Below are 24,566 nucleotides of genomic sequence, written 5' to 3' on the forward strand. Positions count from 1 at the left end.
ACACACATGTCCAGACACGATATCCAGACCCAGAAGCAAAGGGGAAAACAAAAGTAGTGAAGAAGATATATAAGTCAGAAAATATGCAACCGTGGCCTGTGGTGGTCCAGTGGTCTGGCACCGCTGTCTACAGTGCACACATGTGCCCATGTTGGCATGGGTTAGAGTCTGGCCCATGCCCTGCTGACATGTCTCTCTCCTTACTTTCCTGTCTGTCTTTACTATATCTGTCCAATAAAATGAAATGTGAGTGGGACAACCCAACTCAGAAAAAATGACTTAAAATGTTATTTATTTCTTAAAATATGCAACCGTCTTGAACCGACCTGAAAATGTGTGCGTAAAATGACACCAGGACACCGGACGCCCCGCTACAGGTTATTTCTGGCACATCTGAGCTCTTATCCAAGAGATCAGAGATTAGAAAGACTTCACACACAAACACAGGAGGCTAATTCCCCATGTCAGACGTGTGTGTGTGTGTGTGTGTGTGTGTGTGTGTGTGTGTGTGTATTGAGCGCCCCAGTCCTACTCGCTGCGATAGTGGACATAAAGTTTAGAACCTATAGACACACTTCGTTGCATAAATGCATTTCATGAAGTCCAGAGAAGCTTTGCAGAAGCTTTATTTTGATCCATGCCATGATGGTAATTGTGTAGCATATATCTGATAGCATATATCCGATGAGGTTCCGTGGAAAGCTCTTGGAATACCTCTCAGGCTCACTATCAAGTAAATATATCTATCAGGATGTCAGCATCCTATTTCACCTGTGTACACTGTACACACACCGACTCCAAAAGAGCTTGTCATATAGCCAAGTTAGGTGTCTTTAGTGCGATAGGTGTATTTGGGGCAAACAATAAGTCAATAGGAGAGAATCTAAATTTAAATAATTTTATTGTGTATTCTGTGTATTGTCTGTATGTGTGACTGTGTGTGTGTGTGTGTGTGTGTGTGTGTGTGTGTGTTTGGCCATGAGAGTCCAATCCAACCCCTCACACACTTCTCAGTGTCTGGGCCTTAGGGATGCAGAATGGCGTGGTGTGGGCGCTGGCCGTCCTCTGTATGCACTGGCTGGTGGTGAGGGCCTTGCTCTCTCCCTGCCATTGTCCAGAGCCACTAACAGCGGCTTGGTGGCCACGATGCGGCCATTCATGCCAGCCATGGCCTTGGTGGCCGCCTCAGGGAAGGAGAAGCACACAAAGCCATAGCCCTGGCTGCGTCCACCCTCCGTCGCCACCTTTGCACTGGTGATTGTTCCGAAGGGGGCGAACACCTTGCGCAGGGCCTCGTCATCCATGCTGTCGTCCAGGTTCTTCACATACAGATGTACACCCTGGTAGAGAGAGACCCTGTTTAGTGAGATGATTTTTCAACCCCTCAAATACATAGACAATAATTACAAAGTACATCAACTTCTATGTTAGTATTAATAAATTCACAAACCTTGTCTCTGGTCGTGCGGTCCAGCTTCTGGGCTGGAGGCCTGTATCGCCCTGCGCTGGCTGGTGGTGAGGGCCTTGCTCTCTCCCTGCCATTGTCCAGAGCCACTAACAGCGGCTTGGTGGCCACGATGCGGCCGTTCATGCCAGCCATGGCCTTGGTGGCCGCCTCATGGGAGGAGAAGCACACAAAGCCATAGCCCTGGCTGCGTCCACCCTCCGTCGCCACCTTTGCACTGGTGATTGTTCCGAAGGGGGCGAACACCTTGCGCAGGGCCTCGTCATCCATGCTGTCGTCCAGGTTCTTCACATACAGATGTACACCCTGGTAGAGAGAGACCCTGTTTAGTGAGATGATTTTTCAACCCCTCAAATACATAATTACAAAGTACATCAACTTCTATGTTAGTATTAATAAATAAGAGATTTTGGAGAGTTGGGAGATCGAGGCTCATTCACTTTAGAGCAGTGGTTCTCAAACCTCTCCTCGGGGACCCCCAGCCTCTCCACATATTTGAACTGTTCCAACTAATCAAGTTGAATCAGGTGTGCTGGTGGTGGAACAGATCAAATATTATGTGGAGGGCCTGGGGGTTCCGGAAGAGAGGTTTGAGAACCACTGCTTTAGAGAAAGGCACTGTCGAGAACCGCAGTTACCTCTGCTTACCTCTTACCCCTGCTTGACGCAGTTACCTCTGCTTACCTCTTACCTCTGCTTGACGCAGTCACCTCTGACTGCGTCAAGCAGCAAAGCCTTCATTGTGGGGGCCAGTTATTTTTCATTACCAATCATTAATGTTTTCTTGACGTGTAGCTGAAACAGGCTCTATATGACTTGTAAACTGTGGTAGGATACAAATCATGATGGTATTTGAGAGATTAATTGCGCATATCTTAAGTTGATGAGTGAGTGTTGCTTAACAGTTCTTTTCCTCACTCAAAAACTTTTCGTTTCAACTGTTTTGGCATGGTCAGTATTTTTTTTAAATTATTATTCCAATTACCTTTGAGGTACAACTAGCACTGTTTTTTAGTATGACTAAGAGGATAGTGATGACCACAGCAGTGGTTTTTATACTTTTTGTTGTTAAATAAGATTTGGTTCTGGTCATCACCTAATCAGTACCTCACTAAGTAGAATAAGGTGTGTCTGTGTTGGAATTCAACAGACACTGGAATGGAATGGCTGCCAGAAATGTAGAGATGCTGATTTCATTTTTCTCTTATTTTTTTGTCAGGGATGGATATACTATACACCAGGGGTGCCCAAGATCTACTTTTCAAGTAGACAGTCTGCCAAGATCTACCAGTCTAGATTCAACATCGCAAACGTACACACACACATACTACAAACACACACACACACACACACACACACACACACACACACACACACACACACACAGTTCCCAGCCTGCATAGTAAACTCACAATAAACTTTCTCTCTCTCTGTCACACAGCCACACAGGAGAAGACCATCACAAACCCTCCCTCTTTGCTATTCTCACTCACACACACCAGGGGCGGAGCTATGTCCAGGGGCGGGGCCAGGGCCAGAGAGGGCCTAAATATGTATACATTATATTATTATTAATGTCATTATATATGGTGGTCTATAATTGATAGGGTGGAGATGACTGTGAATGTAGTAAAATAGGATTTCTTTTTCACTTTTGCCAACCAACCCCATTGAAATTCCATTGTTTTCATTGCAATAGGAAAAGTAAATCAAGCATACTTATGTGTTTCATGGGAACACAGGTCTGCTGTGAAATCGACTGGATATTATACTCACCATTTGGACGTTCCTTTTTGAAAGTCCAACTGGGGGCTGACGGTGTTTTTTTTTTTTTTGCACGAGCAAAACCTAATCAAGCCCTAAGTGGGTTCTCTGGGGTGACCTTTGACCCTTGCCCTTGAACAATGACTCCTCCCAATCATATTCAGTTGTAATCTTCTGTCTTGTACTGTATTTGTTTATTAATGATGGTTTTCTTGGCTCTCTAATGGACATGTGGATTAGTACCAACAGTTGCTTGTAGCCTACCACCCCACAAAAAGTTCCCCCTGGGAAAAATAAACTTCTATCTATCTCCCTTACCCAACCCTTACCCAACGGGTGACGTCAGAGTTGGGTCGTCCCAAGGATCGCATTTAGCATTTATCAATCCAACAGACTGACAAGCTAGGATAGTAAAACATGTCTTACCCTTATGGCCAGAGGCCCACAGTACAGACGACCTGACCTCCATGGCCTCCATGGCAACAATAGCACAGAATGCATGGACATAAAGACACAATGATGATGTCTTGTCTGTCTCTCTACTAGGGGCGTAACGGATCACCTAACTCACGGATCGGATCGTGTCACGGTTTTTGAGTCACGGATCGGATAATTTTTCGGATCAACACAAAACATAAAAATAAAAATAAAATAAAACTTTTTCCTCGAATTCTGTAAAAACACCACTTTCACTGTGTAAAACCCAACAACATTCAAGATGTCAAAACTGGAATATATATATATATGTGTGTATGTGTGTATATATATATATATATACATACATAACATATTCTACACTCAAACATTAGGCTACATATTAAACAGAAACACACATTCAACTTAAATGATGCAGTAGCCAGTAGGAGAGAGGGAGGAGGCACCTGGTTGCAGCAGTGAATCACTGGGCTCTTTAAAGCAGACAAATAAACATGTTTTATGCCACTTTTAACTAAATAATAAAGTGAAACCTTACTTTAAACATGGTATGAAAAAATTGGCTACATTATCAGAAGTTGTCAAGCTGCCTTTTTCGTGCCTCCCGTCAACACACCAGGGTGATGTCGCGGCAAATGTGTGGCCATGCTCGTACGACTTTCTCGTTGCACAACGCTTAAACACCGTAACTTTTTTATCGACCACACTTCCAATGACACTGTCCGTCATTGTTATAATTGACAGAGAAGCCGAAGTGCTCCCATACATGGGATTTAAATGACGAGGGAGGCATTTCGAGTTCTTCTCTGTCGCCAACATTAGCAGCACTCGCCATGATACACTTGGGCTGCGTTCGTAAATTTGCTCTGAGAGCGCCGGAGAGCACACTGGGTCCGACGTCATAAATGGACCAAGTAATTTGATTGGACAAGAGGCGTTCCATGAATGCTGATCAGATTCCAGAGCAAATTTACGAACGCAGCCTTGTTGTTCTGGAGTTTTTTCCCCCATTATCAACCTATCATTGCGCTTTAGAGTAAAACAAAGCACGCAACTGTCGCGTCTATCTTTTCATGGCAACTCTACATTGTGATTTACAAGGGATATTAACTAATATTAAGTAATATTATTACTTGGTTACATTTTGCAATTGATCCGCGGTACACATGCGTGCCGAACCGTGGGGGGCGATCCGTTACACCCCTAATCTCCCTTGATTGTATTGATCTATCAGGAAACCCCAAGCTAAGTGACTTGCCACTCTACACTCCTCCTACTTTTACAACCCACAATGCTCCCCTTAGGGTATTCCAGCATTGGAATTCCTGTCTCACCTGACTTTGCATCTCCTGTTTGGCACTGCGGAACTCCTCCAGCAGAGACTGGGCCTCGCTCTTCTCCTGCTGCAGACGGCATTTCTCTTGTGTCAGCTGTTCCAGGGCCTCTGAAGTCTTCCCTGAGGTCTCGGCTGCCTTTGTATGGAAAGATGGACATTGTCAACCAGACAAATATAATGCCAGAAGAACTCACTAGTGTGTGGGTTGGTTGAGGTGAGTGGCAAACTCAGATATCATGAGATTTGCAAATCCTCTGGTTAAGCGTTGTTTTGTACAGCCCAAATTACCTTTAACTAGTTAGTGAGACAATTATTCAACATTTGTAATACCATGCAGAATTAAATTGCATGCTTTGCATGTCAGTCATCCCATTCCAAATTAGATTTTGAGGCTTTAGTGGGTTTACAATGATCTTGTGTGATTTAGTCGTAATTTTCAGGAATCATAGCAATGCCAAGATCTACAGCTACGCAACAGGCAAATGGCTTTGTCTACAGCATTAATGAGAGGGACCTCATGAAAGGTTAACTTAAAAGTGAAAAGTGAGTTGAGAAAATATATTTATTACATCCTGTGGTCTGAGAACGGATACTTTCAATAATTACCTTACTTTCAATCTGTTGTGTCAATGGAAATATCCATCAGTGATTTACAGCTGTGCTGTATAACAATGTTTATTTATTTTGGTCCCACAAAAGCGGTTTTTAAAATGTGTCCTACCCAATACTCAGTATGTATACAAACATGTTGTGGCCAGGGGATGTTCTAGGGGAGTGGGCTCACTGATTTTCGCCTTTCTGTTTCTGATGGCTGCGTCTTTGAATCATGTGTGCATGTAGAAACACAACTAATGTCCGACAGTGCAAATCCGTTAGTAGGTTAAGCCTACTCCTGGACTAGAACGCATTAGGAAATTAACTATTGAACATGGCGTTTAGTCCAGAACAGAAGACCCCAACTTCTCAAATCACGTTCTTAGTCCACAGGATTCCAGGTTTTTAATAGCACTTATTTGTAAGGGACTAAAAGCAAGATAAAGAAGTTAGTATGTGAAGATGTAAAATAAAAATAAATAAAAATGTAAGCACAACAGGAAAGGAGACCAAATCAGCATGCAAGCATTAAGGGTGCAGCACAACCTCAGCCATTCAAATATGATTATTAGTTTCAGGACATGTTAGTGTGGAATACCTCAAGCTGCTTGGAAAGAGCATTTTTGAGTTGGTCCTCAAGCTGGGTGACTTGCTGAGTGGCTTTGTCTCTCTCGTTCTGCAAGGCTTCCTTATGAACACTCAGGGATGCCACCTTGGTGTCCAATTCTTCTCTTGCCTTAGCAGACACTGATGCCTCCTCCGTGGCAGCATTGAAATGTCCCTCTATCAGTGCCCTTTCAGCATGTAGGGCCTGGGCATCTGCTTCAAGCCTTTTCTGGATAGCTCGCAGCTTCTCTACCTCACTAAGGAGCCTTGAGCATTCCCCATCACCGCTCTCTTGGCTGCTGCGGAGAGAGGAAATGTCCTGCTCCAGCCTTGACTGTACAGCTAGGAGGTCCATTTTCTCCTTAGCCAGGGAGGAGGCCTCTCTGCCAAGCTCTTCCAGCTTGGTAGACAGACACTCTTTTTCTCCAGCCAAGTCCCCCTTTGCCTGGTCTCTCTGCTTCAGTTCAGACTTCAAGGCCTTAACCTCTGCATTCAAGGCTTTTATTTCCTGTGCAGCATTGTTAAGGCTGGAAGACATCTCATCCATGGCCTTGTCTCCAGTGAGAGATTGTTGAGTAATGTCCTGTACTTTGGCTTGCAGTTGGACTTTCTCGTCAAGCAGACCCTGTTTCTCAGCTATCAATCCAGTGTGAGTGGCCTTAAATTGTTTTACCTCTTTAAGCAAGCGATGTTGTTCAGAGGCCACTGTATCTCTTTCAATGCAAACAGAGGCAACCTCTGCCTTCAGATTGGATTCAGACTCCAGGAGAGTAGTCCTTTCATGTGTCACAGTTGACAGTTTTGTCTGTAAGTCCTGTACTTCTTTAGAGAGGGCATCCTTAGCAGAGGTCAGTGTATTTTGCTCATTGGCTTTAGCCTGCAGCTGAGATTCAAGAAGCTTCTTTGCCTCTGCAGATGATTCTGCCTGGCCTTTGAGCTCCTTAACCTGCAGAAGTAGATCATCGTTGCCCTTCTGCAGGAGCTGTAGGCTCTTGTGAAGCTCTGCCTGCTGGGACAGCAGGAGCTCCCTCTCTTTTGTTAGGTTATTCCTCTGTTGAACAAGCTCCAAACTTACAGATTCAGCTTCAACTTTTAGTTTGCTGTGCTCCTCTGCAAGATCAGTTTTGTCTTTTTCAAGCTCCTCCCTCTTAGTCTCCTGCTGCTGAATCTCTTGCTGGTACCTCAGGAGGACCTCATTCTTCTCTGTATTGACCTTTTGAAGCTCTTCAATTTGGGCTTGGTGCTCAGCTTCAGCATTCTTCAGGCTTGTGTTTTTGACCTGTGCCTCCTGAACAACAGCTCTCAGATTCTCCACCTCTTTGGACAGTGAAGCCTTCTCTCTATCTAACTGCTGGTTTGTGGTCAAAAGATTATCTTGATCTTCTGTGAGCTTGTCCCTAAATGTCAAGAGTTCTTCTGTCTTGAATGAGAGCTCCTTGTGACAAGCCTCAGAGGCAGAGAGATTGGCCTGTACATCTGAGAGCTGCTTCTCAAGATTCTCCTTCTGAGCCTTGAACGTAGCACTTTCCTTAGATATACAATCCAGAGCTGTGATTTGCTTCTGCAGGTCTGCAGACAAACGCTCAACGTCCTGCTTGGAGGAGTCAAGTTCAGCAGAAAGAGACTGAGGGAAAAAAGTTGAAAGAAAAAGGGGAAAGGTGAAGTGAACACAACAAAAAATGAAGTAAAGCAAATGAACAAAAGTAATAAAATGCAACTGGAAGGGTTAAGCTGGTGCAAGCATAAACATTATGGGGAAAAAGATACCACAGCAGACACCACGCTGAACTTACAACAAATACATTGAAAACAGGGGTACAGCAATCAAACATTTTCAATTGAGAGTATGGGTTTGTGTGTGAATTATAATTGTGATGGCAACTCTTTTTAGGTCTATGTTAGTGATTTCTCAAGGACCAAAGTGTCTACTTTTCCATTACTTACATTTTGCATGTAAAACAGGATAAACACTGACTAAACCAGGAGAGCAGTTCATGGGTTGAAATATCAATTAGCCTTTTCATATGGCATAATGCATACTGCATCCAAAACACTATGCTAAATGATCAGAGCAGTTCCATTCAATCAATCAAGATTCTTAAGAAGTTGAGGTACAATTACAAAACAAACTCACAAGTCACACATACGTTTATCAAACTCCATCTATAAGAGCAAGGTGGTAAACTAAAACCACCACCAAGCATCAGTTTATAGTACCCCTGCTTTCAAAGTAGCCCATAAAAAAAAAAACATAGCCACACAGAAAATGCTGAAATGAAGATGAATATTAGGACCATAATTTGCTGGTTGTTAATTGTAACATAAACATGAAAATGTATGATTACTGCTAGGGCATTTGAAGGGACGAGCTGGGTTCCAACATTCATAAACATTTTCTCACACCCATCCTGACCAAAGGCAAATGTTCTTACACACATCCAAAATATGTAGTAGAAGGAAGCAGGGTGAGCAACCTTAATAAAATATGTGCAATGACATTTGTAGTATAAAGTGTATATACAGTGCCTATAGAAAGGCTACACCCTCTTTCAACATTTTCATCTTTTGTTGCCCCAGAGGCTGGAATCGAAATACATTAAATTAGGATTTCTTTCACACTGATCTACACAGCCTACTGGACACTTACAAAGTGAAGTAAAGACCTGTTTGCAAAGGTCTACACCCCCCTTGCTGTGGCGCTCCTAAAATTAGCTAAAATGCAAACATTTATTCAACAATTTATTCAGATGAATTGAGTCCATCTGAGTGCAAGGATAATAGTTCATGTGATATCGGAATGAATATCATTGTCCTTGTAGGGTCCCCGATTTTAATAGAAAACAATTACACACTGTGTAGATTAGGATGTCACTACCAACTCAGCAAATTTCTCAACTTTCTCTTGACCCCTGATCAAGTGACAAGCACACCCATAACATGCTGCAGCTACCACTATTCTTCACATGGGACAAGGTGCACCAGTGTGCTGGGTTTGCAATAAACGTAATGCTTTGTAGTAAAGCCAAAGAAACACATTTCTAGCATCACTTGAATTCATTGTTGCAAACACAATTATTGATTTGCATTTGAGCCACAGCGAGGGGGGTCTTTTACAAACAGGTATTTTTTTTATTTTATTTTATAAATTACTACTACAAATATTTAGAATTTGTATTTCTGTATTGCTGTCTAGATCAGTGAAACAAAGACAATAAAATCAGATTCCAGGCTCTGAGGCAACAAAATGTGAACATCCTGTATGTCTATAGCCACTACATGTGGGAATCACAGTTTGCATTACAACAATCAAACATTACTTAACAGCTCAAAACATGGCCATTGCAGTGTTTCCTCGAGGATTTTTCATATTAGTGGTGGAGCGCTAATTTTTCGCGCGCAGTGCGCACTGGCGCTCAAAACAAAGACGTAATTTCACCAAAAACTAGAGGGTGGCAACAATTATAATTTCTTAAATAGCGGTTAAGTCATTAAAGCCGAGCAGGTGATTTTATATAGAAGGTGATCAAATACCAATATATCCTACAGCTGCAGCGGAACATGCGGAAGGCGCATTACACACACACACACACACACACACACACACACAGAGAAAGATCAATACGAAGTAGGCCTACATGAGAGTACATGCACAAAACCGGCTAACGTTACTCATTAACTGTTTACACAAGTAAAATCACAGTGTGACAGTCAGATGGAGCATTCGATAAACAACAACAGCAAGGTAATGCTATCAGTTGAGTTAAAGAAAACCAACTCTTACCTTTGAGGACACCAACATGAGCCCTGCTTACCCGTACCTCCGCCGTTCTGTTCGTGGTGATTTTAGAGGCAATAGATTATTTTTGCCCCGCGCATATTGCTATGAATAGTTCGAAGCTAGGTGCTTGCACGTTAGGTGCGAAAATGCTCGGTTAACCCATTAGCGGGAACATTATTTGTTTCACAAAATAGGCTGATTTAGTTGACCATGAACATCAGAGACATACATTACGAATGTTCATTTAAAATACTCTATACTGAGCACTGGTATAAGAACATGAACCAGAGAACAGCAGTAAATGCAATAACCCACAGTCGTCGCTGATGATGTTGCATTTTCGATTAGGATACGGGATTAAAGGCACCAGCGACGGGCTAAAAGAGAAATCCAAATGTCCCGCTAAATTCGGACCAATCACAAAACTGTTTTGAAAGCGCGTCGCCTCGCGCCGCGCGCCTGTTGAGAGCGATTCAGTCTCGATTGCAGTGCGAACACAAACAACGAGGTTAATTGCAACATTGTAACATATTGTAACTAACTACGCCCTAAATCGTAACGAAATGTAGGTCTGGAAGCGGCCTAAATCTAGCTTCAATCTGCTTTTTTTCTGTTCTCCGGTCATAATAACTCGCTGCCTTTCTGCGCAGCCTGAATCAAAGTGGACTGTCTGAATCAATTAGTGGCGGAGGAAATTCATTCGTGGCGGCCTGCCACGAATAAATGCATATAGAGGAAACACTGCATTGGTGGATATTTGGTACTAAAAGGCAGCACCTCCACAGAATCTGTGATTCTAATACACTGGAGACAAACAATATGATGCTATGATAAGTTGGTGCTTACCTGGGCCTTCTCCTTATAAGATTGCAAGTCAGATACCAGCCTCTCCAGCTCCTGGGTTTTCTCCCTGGAGATGCTCAGTTCCTGCCTCGCCTTGTTAGCCTGACCCTGAAGCTCCTGTGCATGGCGCTCTGAGGCCTCAGACAGGCCCTTCTCCTGAGAGGCCTCAAGCTCCTTGGCCTGGGTCTCACACTGCTGCACATGCTTTTCCTATACAATGCATAAGAAGAGAGACATTTTAACTAATTACATCACCAATTGTTAGGAAAGGGACAGGGAGGGAGAGAATGATCAGGAAAAGGTCTGGTCAAGTCCCTATAATTTATGTGTTATAGGTTCATATGTGGCAGCACTCAAGAAAAGGCATTTCTAATAACATTCAAAGCCATTTCGGTAGTCTTCACCAACCTCTTATTGTCCCTGACTTTCAATGTTTTATCCAGATCATCACTCACCAGGTCAACAATTTTCTTCTGCAGGCTGTTTAGCTGACCCTGATGTTTGTCTGTGATCTCCTTCAGCTCCTGGTCCTTCCGGCCCAGTTCCTGCTGTTGTTGCTCTTCAGAACGTGCCATCCGTTCCTTCTCCTCTGCCAGTTGGGTCTGTAACTCCTCTAACTGCCTAGGAAAAGGAGGGGGAGAGGGGGATAACTAAACTACTACTACAAACTAGAGGCTCATTCTATGGGACAGTTTTAAAGAATGATAGACTGAATATTGATCATATCGATGGCCGAAACGCAAAACCTCCTATCTGGCAAATGTTCTGATTTGCGGTTTTCACTTTAAATTAAAGTAAAGGCCGATTTAAAGTTCTGCATCGAATTTACGTGCGTAGCTTACGTAATCTACGTAAGGGGTCTCGCACTTTACACTTCTGCGTAGGCCGCGCTGCAATTACACCATCACATCGCTAGGTGGCAGTGTGTTTTCTATGCCCCTGTGCTGTGCCTCTTCGGGTTAGGAACTCAACGGAGCTCAAAGCTCAAAGCGGCATAATAGCGATATTTTTGTTGTTATGCTTGTTGTAAATAAAAGTTCTATGATCCATTGAAATGACACTAAACTAAGATAATACGATGGTTATCATAATTTTTCAAATCTTTATTAATGAGTAATTACAGAAAAAGTAAATGACATTTCTGTCATGGCTTCCGCATTTTGGCCGACGAGAGAGTCGGAATCATGTGCTACCAAGCGGACCAATCACAGAGCTTATGGTTGCGTAGAAACTGACGCGTTCTTAAATTTTTGGAGATGTGCGCGTCAAGCCTCTCCGTAGGCAAGGCGGGCCCACGCGGGCCGACGCAAGGCTACGCCGTCGATTTTACGCAGAAGTTTAAATCGGCCTTCAGGCTGCACATGATAAGTCTGTCTGTGAAAAAGTGAATTTTGCAGATAGGAGGTCTGAAGTGTTGAAAAACCCACTCAATATAACAAATAACAGTTTTAGAATCACTAACTACTTATAATTTGTGAATTGGATTCACTGTATCGCCAGCCGTCCTGTTCCTAGGCTACTGGGTTAGAGATACATGGCTTTTAAACAAACATGTTTTAAAATGTTCATGTTCAAAAGCAAGGACAGTGTGATCATCTAATTATGTGTAGTTATGTTGATGTTCTATCAGCGTGTTCTGATGTGCTAAACATGCAGTTACATGTCAGTATAGCGATGTTTTCTTTTTAGCTGCTAGGTAGCTCAACGAGATGATACCAACATTCAAATAAGCAAATCTTCTTCAACTATTTTTCAATGTATGACACATCCTTTGAAAGCTTACAATCTGCACTTTCATAATCTCTGAACTGAAAAATTACCTTGCCCTACTTGGGGACTTTTTCACCAGACCATGTCACATATGGAGACAAAATTAACCTCAGTAAGACCTGATAAACCAAGATAGAAATATGGTGAGACCTACTTTAATATAGCAACTATCACATGCTTTATGAGCAACATCTTACTATTTGAGATGAGCATTAAAACTACAGTACAAGTACAAGATGAGTAATTTGTGAATATTTTGTATTCTGTTCAGCAAGCAATGTAAAGACACTTCAACATCACCCAAGATTATACAACTGTAATTTCTTAAATAACACTAAAGGCAAGTCAGGTATCAACATTTGTAAGATAAAAATTAACGTTTCATTGTTCTACAACAGAGCAAATAACATTTGGATTGGCATGTTTGAGGACACACCTCTGCTGAAAATGCAATGTACGAGAGACTTCATCAGAACATTTTTGGGCTGTTAAAGGCATGTACCGTACCTTTCTTTTTGAGTGAGGTCTTCATTCATTTTGGTGAGCTGTTCTGAGCGATCACCTGTTGACTTCATCATGTCTGAGATGTCACTTTTGAGTTGGGCCTTGTCCTTTGTGATCTGATCAAGTTTCTCATCCCCAGCCTTTAGCTTCCTCTCCAGGCCTGAATGTGAGAAACACAATTAAATCTACTAGTCAGTCCCTGAACAAGAACACACGCCGTTTTGTTACAACATACGCGTATTTCCCACACAATGGACATGTCAGTAAAGACAACTTTCCCACACAATGGACATAAACACAACTTTATCACCAAGGAGAGCAATAATGGTGATATTTTGTGATTTTTTTTTATCATCACGTGTCCCCTTTTTAACCAGGCATATTCACACTTACACCGGTGTTTTATGGAATGAAAAATAACCCATAAGGAAGACAATTCATTGGAATTTACTCACACTTTACTCAACTAGAACAAAAAAACAATGTCACATAAATGGTGACTTGTACTGTGTGTGTGCTGTACGTTAAACACCACCATTCTGGCCAAAGCTCTGACCTGCAAGTTGGCTCCTTAGAGCCTCTGATTCATCGGAGAGAGATGTGCATTGCTCCTCCTTTTTGCCAAGCTTCTCAAGCAACTCTGAAAGAAGGAGTTGAATTCAGATTACTTCATGTATCTACAAGTAAGATCTGTCAAACAAAAAGGGTATGAAAGATCAACCCAAGTAAATACATTTACCTTGCATAGTTTGTGTTGATTTAATCTTCTCATCTGTGCTTTCTTCCAGTTTTTGTTTCTGAGGAAATAAAAAAAGTTATTAGTATGTGTGTGCATGCTGGAATGTGTTGTTCCAAGACACACCTCAAAATTACTCACAATTCATAATGAGACATCAAGTTATGCTTATACTAAAGACTGAAATTATGGTTTATCCATGATGATATAATAAGTCAAAACCTCTATAGGCATCTAGCCTCTTGAAGAATGTGTCACCACCATGTGATGAATCTTTGTAGCACAACATTGCATTCTTTGTAGCATTCACTAGCATGCTGATGATGCTATGCTCTTCCTTACCTGAGCTTACCTTAAGTCCTATCCCAACAGTCATGCCACCCATGCCCAACCCCTGGCTCCTCACCACCCTTCTGTAGGCCCCATAACTCACCAGCTTCTGCTCCAAGGAGCTCTTTTCCTGCTGAACAGAGGTCAGGCTGTGCTGCACAGTGAGAAGCTTCTGCTGCTGTCCTTCCAACTCAGAGCTTAACTCGTTGAGCTATAGCACAGGCCAGATGGTGACACCATGCATGGACATGGAGGACATTTTGAAGAAAACAAAATGACAATAAGTAAACAAAATAAATATGGAGGAAAGGGTAATAATGAATAAAAATAAATTCAAGTAAGGAATTTGATGAAAGGGATAAGCTATAACAGATAGTATCATACAGATGTATTCCATGATCAATTGGCAAATGTGTTAGTTATAACATATGGGATTGGATATACATTTGGAGATTGAAATGGTGATTGACAATGGGAAGATGGATGTAGGCCCACCTTGACGCCCTGTGAGCGGGCCTGGCTCTGGGCCTCCTCCAGCTGGGTCCTCAGGCTCTGGAGCTCTAAGTTACCTTGAGTTTCCTGGGAATTCAGGGCCTCCATAGCTGCCACCTGCTCTTGGGCCTCTCTGGCTCTGTCATGGACCTGCTGGACTAACTTTGCTTCGTTGTCTTCCAGCTCCTTTACCTTCATCTCAGCAGCATGCAGTTTGCCCAGCACATCCTCCATCTCCACCAGGTGCTGCTCCTCAGCACTCTCCACACTGGTCCGCAGAGACTCATCCAGATGCTCTTTCTCTTCTGACACAATCAGCAGCTGTGATTTTAGCTCCTCTGTCTCCTGTGCCAAGACTGCAGCCCCTGCCCTGTGCCTGGCCCCTGCCTCCTCCAGCGCTAACTTGTGGTCCACCTTCAGCCTCTCCAAGGCACTCTTGGTCTCTACTAGCTCTGTCGCCTGGGCACCTTCCCCTTTGCTGAAGGACACCTTCAACCCCTCCATTGCTTGTTGGTGAGAGGCAATGGCAGATTCCAGCTTAGAGCGCCACAACTCTATGATGTCTGCATTTTCCTTCTCACCTTGGCTCAGGCGCATTCGCAACTGCTCGTTGTCACCGGAGAGCCTCCCGGATGAAGCCTGAAGCTGGGCCAGTGCTTCACGGTGGGCTTTCTCTTCAGCCCCCATCCTCTCCTTTAGCTCAGTCAGCTCACCCTGTTGATTGGCTTCCTGAGAGGCCAGCTGAGCTCTTAGTGTGATCACCTCCTCAAGAAGAGGTGAGGCAGTGGAGTCAGCACCCTCAGAGACCTGTTGGGATTCCAGACGCAGCCGCAAGTCGGCCACTTCCCTTGTCCGCAGAGAGAGGTCCCTCTCCAGCTCCATGATGCGGGACTTCTCGGACACCGTGGCAACCTATAGGACAGGACAACTCTGGCTCAAAAAGAGTGTGTTCTGTATACACTTGCAAGACAAGGTAACTGCTGAATATCCCTGGCATCGCGCAAGTCTTTGAGGAAGGGTCTGTATTGAGTTTAAATAGGGCCCTATACAAACACGTGGCAGAGAGGTCCATCATAGCAGTAGTATAAGTACATCAAATGACACTCTAATCCCACATTTGTAATATAGGATGCCTGTTCCTAATGTATTGCGCTGCCCTCTAGTGGATATAGTTTGGTGGTACCATATCAGTTCTCACACAGCACACCTCTGGTGTTTTGAACTTCACCCCCCAGGAGCTGCAGTGTCTCCTGGTTTTCATACTTCGAATTAGATCTGGAAACCCAGACGTGTACACTCTCAGTGATTCATTACATCAATTGAAAAAAGAAAACCAGCAGAGACTGTGGCCCTTAAGGATTGCAGTTGAATGCCCTTACCATATTGGTTGTGATACACCTAAGGGAGGAACACATTGGCTAGGAATAGGAGCAGGAGAAAGACTTGCAAGAGATGGGGAACCCCAGATAAGCAGGCTGGGAGGGTCAGGTGTCTGACACACAGGATAACTGGGAACAAGGGGGGGTTGGGGATAGGGAAACTGACTGGCTACTCAGCAGCACCAGCATCAGGGCTTAAAGTGGGGGAAAATGCTGCGCCTGAAACTTTTTCTTGGGGAGGGGGGTCACAGTTTGAGATATTGGGAGAGCGGGTACAGAACTTCTTCTGAAGAAAGGACTTCTTGTCTCAATGTTTAAATGCATTAATACTATTTTATAGTCAATACAAAATATATGTCTCAATGTTAAAATGCATTAATACTGTTTTATACTCAATACAAAATAAACGTAATGCTTTGTACTACTAACATACATACACCTAGACTAGAGACTGTCATCATTCTCTCCTAGTGGGAGATCTTACCTCACAGATGAGGACAGTGGGTGAGTCTTGGTCTGGTTGACCGAGGTCTGGGTTTCCCACAGGGTGGGTCAGGACACACGCCTGAGTCACTGGCAGATCCTCCACGCCGTCCACGGTCAGGACTAGTAATATCAAACATGATTATGTTTATTGGTAGGGTTTCTAGAATATTCTACAGGCTATATAGGTGGTTCACAACAACACACAAGTGTTGTAATCATTTCTGGGGCCTCATTTATAGAACGTGCTTAGATCAAATGTTGATCTTACCCGTGTCGTACGTAGAAAACCACGTCAACGTAGTGATTTATACAATTTCAACGTGAGTCAATTTGACCGTGGAAACGATCGTAGCTCGACGTCGAGTATTCAACTTGCTTACGCACATTACCTACTGGTTATGCGGAGTTATTACAGGCATGTGAGCCGCACTGCCTAGTGTAATTCATGCAAGTGGCTCGTAATAAAATTAACGATGTTGTTATCAGCCGAGAAAATGAGTTTAATTCAAGATTTAAAGGGAACTGATGTTTATGATTGTATTTCAGTCTTTCTTTATAATATGCCTCCGGAGCTGTCTATCTCTCTTCAACATGCCTAGTGCGTTCCACAACGGACCTTGCCCGGCCACGCGCTCAATTATACTGGATTTACCCGGTGTCTGGGAGTGAGCAGCCATATAAGAATAAGACCATTATATTATTACAGTATAAGCAGCACTCGATAAAAACAGTCAATATCGCCCCCCCCCCTTTCCATACTTTATGTCATTTTATCAATGAACGTGGTATTACTGCTATTTCAAGGTGCGAGGGGGCACGGCACGCACACATGCAATGACATTTTTACCAAGTTACTGACACTGAAGTCACTGACGCTGTGGGGATGCTAAAATTGTCCTCTTATGATCAAATCCACCACCTCTCCTGATTTTCTTTTACAACTTGAGTAGAGTATTTAAGCATGTGCCTGGTTAGTTGTCATGATCAAACGTTACAAATGCAACTTACAGAGAAGCCACCCTTCTCTGCCCTCTCCCGCTTCCAGACGAACGGCTACCCTATATTATATTATATTATATTATAGCACTTGTCTTAATTCAGCCGTTTTTTTTTTCTTTTCTTTTTTTTCCTAGCACCAGGGGAGCCCCCCTCCCAAATGTCGTTGTTTGGTACCTGTACTGTATTAATGACAATAAAGACCATTCATTCATTCTGTGGTAACCTAACTAATGAATAATGGGAATGCCATTCATTCATTCATTCATTCATTCATTCATAGAAAACCGACAAGGGTTGCGTTCGTAAAGTCGTTCTGATAGCGCCGGAGCGCACACTGGGTTCAACGTCCATAAAGGGACCGAGTAATTAGATTGGACGAGAGGCATTCCCATGAGTGCTGGTCAGATTTCCAGAGCGTGTTTACGAACGCACCCGAGAGCAGCGAGCTAACGTACCGTAGCTATGGTAACACAGAGGACATGGCTAGCCAGCTAACGTTAAGACGTGGATGTTGTAACGTTAACTAACTACAGATACCTGAGACCAATACCAATTATAACAAATAACTGACATTTGAAAAATAACTGACATCTGAAAAATAACTGACATTTGAAAAATAACTGACATTTGAAAAACAACTGATATTTCCGCTGTTTCGCCTTGGTGGGGAGTCTAAAGATAGCCTCTCTCTTAACAACACGACCGCCTGATATGTACATACTAATCAAATGTGATATGTAATGTAGATATGATTGATAACCTGCAGTGTACATATCTACTTTTCCCTTCTTGTTTTTAGTTTTTTTTCTTCCTAGCACCAGGGGAGCCCCCCCTCCCAAATTTCGTTGTTTGGTACCTGTACTATATCAATGACAATAAAGACCATTCATTCATATAATTGAGCCGCTATCACAGGGCGTTAATACAAACCTCACCTGCGTTCATTTTACCTGCGTTGGTATTTATAGAAGGAAGCACGCAACTTTAAACCATCTCAGCCCGTTTTATAAATAATTGCTCACGTCCGTTTAGAAAAATGTGCTTACGTGAAAGTCAAAGATGAGATGACGTTCAAGTACTTTTTTATTTTTTTTTATTTATAAATGAGGCCCCCTGAACTAATAAATGCACTTTATTATAGTGGGTTGATGTTATGTACTGTAACGTGATTTGTAAAATTCGAGCCATGCTTGCCGTAGCTAAATTACCATCCAACTTTGTCCACTCGGTGGACTAGAAGGAATAATGACATTGACATTTCGTGAGCTTAGAATGATAAGGTCTATCTCCGTTTAGGGCAGTTCAGAGATAACTGTAACCTACCTTCCTCCTCAGTGATAATAACAGGGGCCTCTTCAGAGCCCCAGGTTTTATAGATGTAGTAACCAGCAGCGGCTGCCAGGCCAGCCACACAGACACATTTGCGTCCTCCCAGCTGGTTTAGAACACAACTCATCTTTTAATTAATCGTCTCTCTCTCTTGTTAGCTATACTTCTTACATCTCCTACTGAAATGAAAGACTGTCTGAAACTGCGTTCCTCTGTTTTTACTATAGAATCATATGACATCACTGAAATGTCACCTTTTATGATGTCACAATGTACAGATCACAAGTGTTTGACAGCTCTCTCTCTAAGAGAAACTAAATCCTACATCTGTGGGGGTCGCTAATAATACATGACCACAACCATTATTTGATCAAAAATGTAAATGTAATGAGTATTATTTATATTTATTTATATGAGAAATATTCTAAAATAAACACGTTTTCCAAAAGAACTACACGCACCAGCATTAATCTCCTGTGAATGACAGTATGCCTTTGACTGCCTGCACTTTACCACCAAGACACTATGGGGCGCAGTAGAATATTGTGCAACAGCAGAATATGATCGTTGAGAGCTTGCGAATGTGAAAACACGATTATTGAGGAGAAAACATTCCGTAGCTAGGCACGTACGCAAGTTGAAATCATCTCTGTAAGACGTTCAGTTTCTTGATCCGCCATCTGTATGTGCAATATATTATCCTCGACCATATAAAAAGAAGGACTATCACACTCACATGTTCATATTATTGGTTTATTTACCAAAATCTTCACAGCACCAGCAAACTCCTCAATACTGTGGTATCCATCAACTTGTCTGAAACAACATTCGCGCCAAAACGGATATTTATACATAAACGTCACGTGATATATATATATATACAGTATATACATAAACGTCACGTGTTACACATGTCACATGTACAGATAACAATATAACCTTCACAATAAATGTGCACAAGGCACTACAACACAAATATGTACCATGAATGTACACTCATCCTAACACATGAGAACACACATCCCAACACCCCCACTTGTTCTCATCATCTCAAGCCGAAAATGATGATACCCATATTAGTTTCCAAAGAAAAAACTCTTGAATTTTCTGAACTTAAACTTAACTACTGGCTTTGTAAGTGTATCTGCAGCCATGTCTTCTGATGGACAGTAAACAATATCTATTTTTCCTTCACTGAGTGCATCACGAATAAAGTGATATTTTACATCAATGTGTTTGGACCTCTGTCTGTTCACTGGGTTCTTACTTAGTGCGATGGCTCCCTGGTTGTCTTCATAAATCTTTGTACAACACTAATTAAACTTTACCTCCCGATGTCACAGCTTGACAAACTAAACGAAACAGTTGGATAGCGATAATACGATAGCTTTAAATACTGTAGACTCTATTATCCATGCCGTTTAATAGTTGAGTTAGATACATGCTTTCCTGAGTAGTGGTGGCTAGACTGACGTATTCAGCCTCACATGTCGAGAGTGCTACAGTGGGTTGTTTCTTTGACTTCCACGATATGGCAGGGCCTTGTTTTGTCAGGCTAAAACAGTACCCTGTAGTACTACGTCTATCTTCCACAGAAGATGCCCAATCAGAATCACTATAAGCTATAAGACTTAAGTCTTCATCAGATTTCTTAAAGCACAACTCATAGTCACTTGTCCCTTTTAGGTATCTCAAAACATGTTTAGCAGCTACTAGGTTCTCTGCTTTTGGGTTTGCCAGTGTTTGTGATAGTTTACTAACTATCCAGCTAATATCTGGTCGGGTACAAGTCATAGCATAGATCAAACTGCCTATAATCTTTGCTGGTGTCACTCTCCTCGTTTCGGTCACCTTCCACTTTTAGTTCACATGGTGTATATCTAGGTTTACAGTTTGACATTCCAAATCTATCAAGCATTTTTTTGGATGTATGTTTTCTGATTCATTTTGATTTCCTCTCCCTTTTGCTCAAACTGAATGCCCAGGAAAGATGATATTTTCCCCAGATCCTTCATATTAAACTGGGCTTTCATGTTTTCTAAAACTCTTAAATGTCACATTTCTTAATCATTTGAACACTGTATCACACTCACCCCACAATGCTTATCAAATCGAGCAAACAACATATCAAATAAGCTAAATCCAAAAAAGAAACTGTCATACAATAGCAATATAATAAATGACACTTCTAAGTGATTTTCCTCTACGTGTCTTTAGGCATATTCCACCTAGCATACTTAATGAAAATGCAATGAGTCATTATGGAGGAATACCACATGGGAAGAGCCACACAGAACAGCGTCATGAACAGTGCTAACAGAAGGACACCAGTCCCTGCAGCCCCCCAAAGGCAACTCTCTGTTGGTGCAACTTAAGCTCCTGGCCGTCACAATGGCAGATGGGGTAAACCATGCCATGACGTGGAAAATAGACCTCTTGTGTTTTTAATGGCAAAGAAGACTTCAAGCAAGACTATGCGGTCTGCCAAACTCACCAAAAGTGAAGCAGAGGCAAGTGTTGAAGAATTGTACCATGCCAGCCCACTCAGTGTGAACGGTGTAAAAGCAATATTGAAATGGTATCATATAACCAAACTGGTTTTATAACTGTAGTATAGTACTTTCATTTGCAATAACAGACACAGTCATGTTTAATTACTGATAACATTTTATTTTTTTTTAAAACATTTTTTATTTAAATTTCTTTATTTTCAAATATGAATGACATTTTAAAATGTATGGACATCTTTGTACATTTGTGTTGCAATCTTCTTATGTCAAATATGGATTAGAAAAGACAAATGTCAAAACAAAAAATAACTCAATGCTGCCATCTTGTGTTAAGTTTAGGTCAACCTTAAAGTTGTGCATTACACATTTAGTGCTAAGACAGCTTGCCACCATTCCTACAAACTCACCTCACAGCACATTGTTGACAGATTGCAGTTCATTGACAGTTAAGTCTGCGTGCAGCATGGGTTCCAGTCTTTCCATTTTCTTATTGCAGTATAAGTAGTTACTGAAGACCGACAAGTTACCATTGTTGCTCCTGCCTGTCCGCATTTCATCAAACCATAAAGAAATGCAGCTGTCATAGCACTGAATGAGGTGAAACTGTAGGCGTGACAAACTGAATGACGTCAAATTGGCATGACATAAGCTGAATCTTATGTTTGCGTACATCCCCTATAATAGGGGCCCGATTACAGGCACCTCTGGGACATGAGGATGCCTCTAAGGGTGGGGGTGCAAACATGTTTGTGAGGGTGGTAGGATGTCTGTAAACTGGAGGTATGTCTGTAGTGGAGGGGGCAGAGGGAGCTGCTGAACTACAGCTGTCTGCATCAGAGTCTCAGAGCCCAACATCACCCTGATCTGGAGCCTGCAGAGGTGAGAGAGAGAGGGCAGAGACACTACACACACACACACACACACACACACACACACACACACACACACACACACACACACACAGACACAGACACAGACACAGACACATATGTGGCTGTTATATACTCGCCAAATAGACCACTAGCCCATACCACCTAAAAACAAGTGAACTACATAATTGGCAGTTCATGAGAATACACACGTGAAATGTGAGAGATGAAAGCACAAGTAATGCGATGGAACCAGACACAGATTCTACCCAAAGTTGCTCGTTATTATTCGGAAAAAAGCTATGATTGACATGTCTGTGCGTCAGCCATTATGTTTCTTCAAATCGATTCATATCATTGTTGATGGCCACAAAATAAAAATGCCCATTTTGTTTGCAACATAGGACACTCAACTCACGAATCGATACGATTTTTCTTTTTAAGTAATTTTTTCTGAGTGGGGCAGTCCCACTCATATTTCTAATTTTATTGGACAGATATAGTGAAGACAGACAGGAAAGTAAGATACATATACCGATAATGACATCTCTGTACACCTCTACTATCAGGGTAGAGTGTTGGGATCAGGGCAATATGCAATTGGGCAGCTATATTCTGTTTTACACTTGACATGTGTCTTACCTTGGTGTGAGCGTGGAGTCCAGGTGTTCTGTGTCCGTCGCTGGTCAAGTATGTCTAATAGCGGCCGCGGGAGAGTCGACCAATTCTGAAACTCCAGGAAGTAACTTAGCACCTCAGGCTCCGCCTTCTTCAGCCTGAAACCAATCAAACACAACAGACGATGTAAAGCAGTGACATTAGCTTATAAGAGTTTCTGTATGTGTGTGTGTGTGTGTGTGTGTGCGTGTGTGTGTGTGTGTGTGTGTGTGTGTGTGTGTGTCTTACATGATGGGCTGCAGGAAAAGGGAGGGCTCCAGTCCTGCCTGCAACAGAGCGGGAAGCCAGTAGAGAGCAGTCCGTAAGCCTGCGTTCAGCGCCACATACAACAGCTCACTCAACTCCTCTGGCGTGAACATGCTTCTGCTCTTCTCCTCTGGTCCGGATATGTTGATGCTCTTACTCAACTGCTCTGGTCTGGAGATACTCCTTTGCTGGATTATTTGCTGCAGCTGCTCGGGTTTGTGGGTGCAAATGGCATAAATCCATACCTCCTGATTTAAACTTGCCCCCGCAGCTAACAACAACCGGACAGATTCACTGAGACAGAGAGAGAGAGAGACACAGAGAGAGAGAGAGAGAGACACACAGAGAGAGAGAGAGAGAGAGAGAGATGAGGGTAAAGGTAAGACTGGTGGAGTGCAAGGGAAGTGTGTGTGTGAGTAATCAATCCATGTCACTCATAGTGTGTGTGTGTGTGTGTGTGTGTGTATACCTCAACACACACACAGAGCGGTTATCTCTGAGGGCGTAGGATAGGGGTGACTCCGAGCCAAAGACAGAGTTACAGTTCTGGCCGTCTGGGCTGAAGCCCTCTCTCAGCAGCAGCTCCACAGCGTGGCTCTGTCCATTCACCACAGCCATGTACAACGGACTCACTGAAGACTCTCCACGGTCACATGCACGATCCGTCACAGTAATAAGCTTGGCTAGGATACTGCAAGGACTAGGGATGGACGGTTTCCAATTATTGAAACCGAAAAACCGTCAGAGAGTAAAACCGCGGTTTTCCGGTTAACCGAAAAATACAGTAAAAAAAAAAAAAAAAAAAAAAAAAATGTAAAAAAAAAACAATTTCAAATAATTGAGCCCTACTGCTACAATACACTCATGTCGAACACCATTAAAACACCGTAAGCACAGTCGCAACACATTTAGGCTACTTAGTTTCACAAATATAAGTGGAAAGGCAGACTTTTGTAAGCTACACCATACATGAAAACACATGAACACTTAACACACCAGCTCCGCTGATCCAGGGTGCACGCCTGCACGGAAGATCATCTCTTGGAACAGCGTCTTCATTGAATGAACTGCTTTCTCAATATCTTGGTTCTTAGACAAAGTTTCAGCTGCTGCTCAATGTATTTAAATATTTGAATACTGCTCAATAATCACTGAAATATTAGACTTAGAATTATGCAGTGAACATACTTAAAGCTTTTCATAAAAACCACATGCCGCGAGACTGACTCGTCCTGAACTGTCGTAAGTCAATCAACAAAGAATGCCCCATCAAAATAAAAGTGCCCATGGTAGAGCTGTCAAAATAGAGCTTTCAAAATAAATGTACTAATACAGATAGAGATAAATACAGAACTACCTTTGCGTCACTAAGTGACCGCGTATCTTCTGAGACATGCGTTCTGTCATCACTTTCAGT

Source organism: Nansenia antarctica (assembly GCF_963989245.1).
Source record: "Nansenia antarctica genome assembly, chromosome: 15".
Lineage (NCBI taxonomy): Eukaryota > Metazoa > Chordata > Actinopteri > Argentiniformes > Microstomatidae > Nansenia > Nansenia antarctica.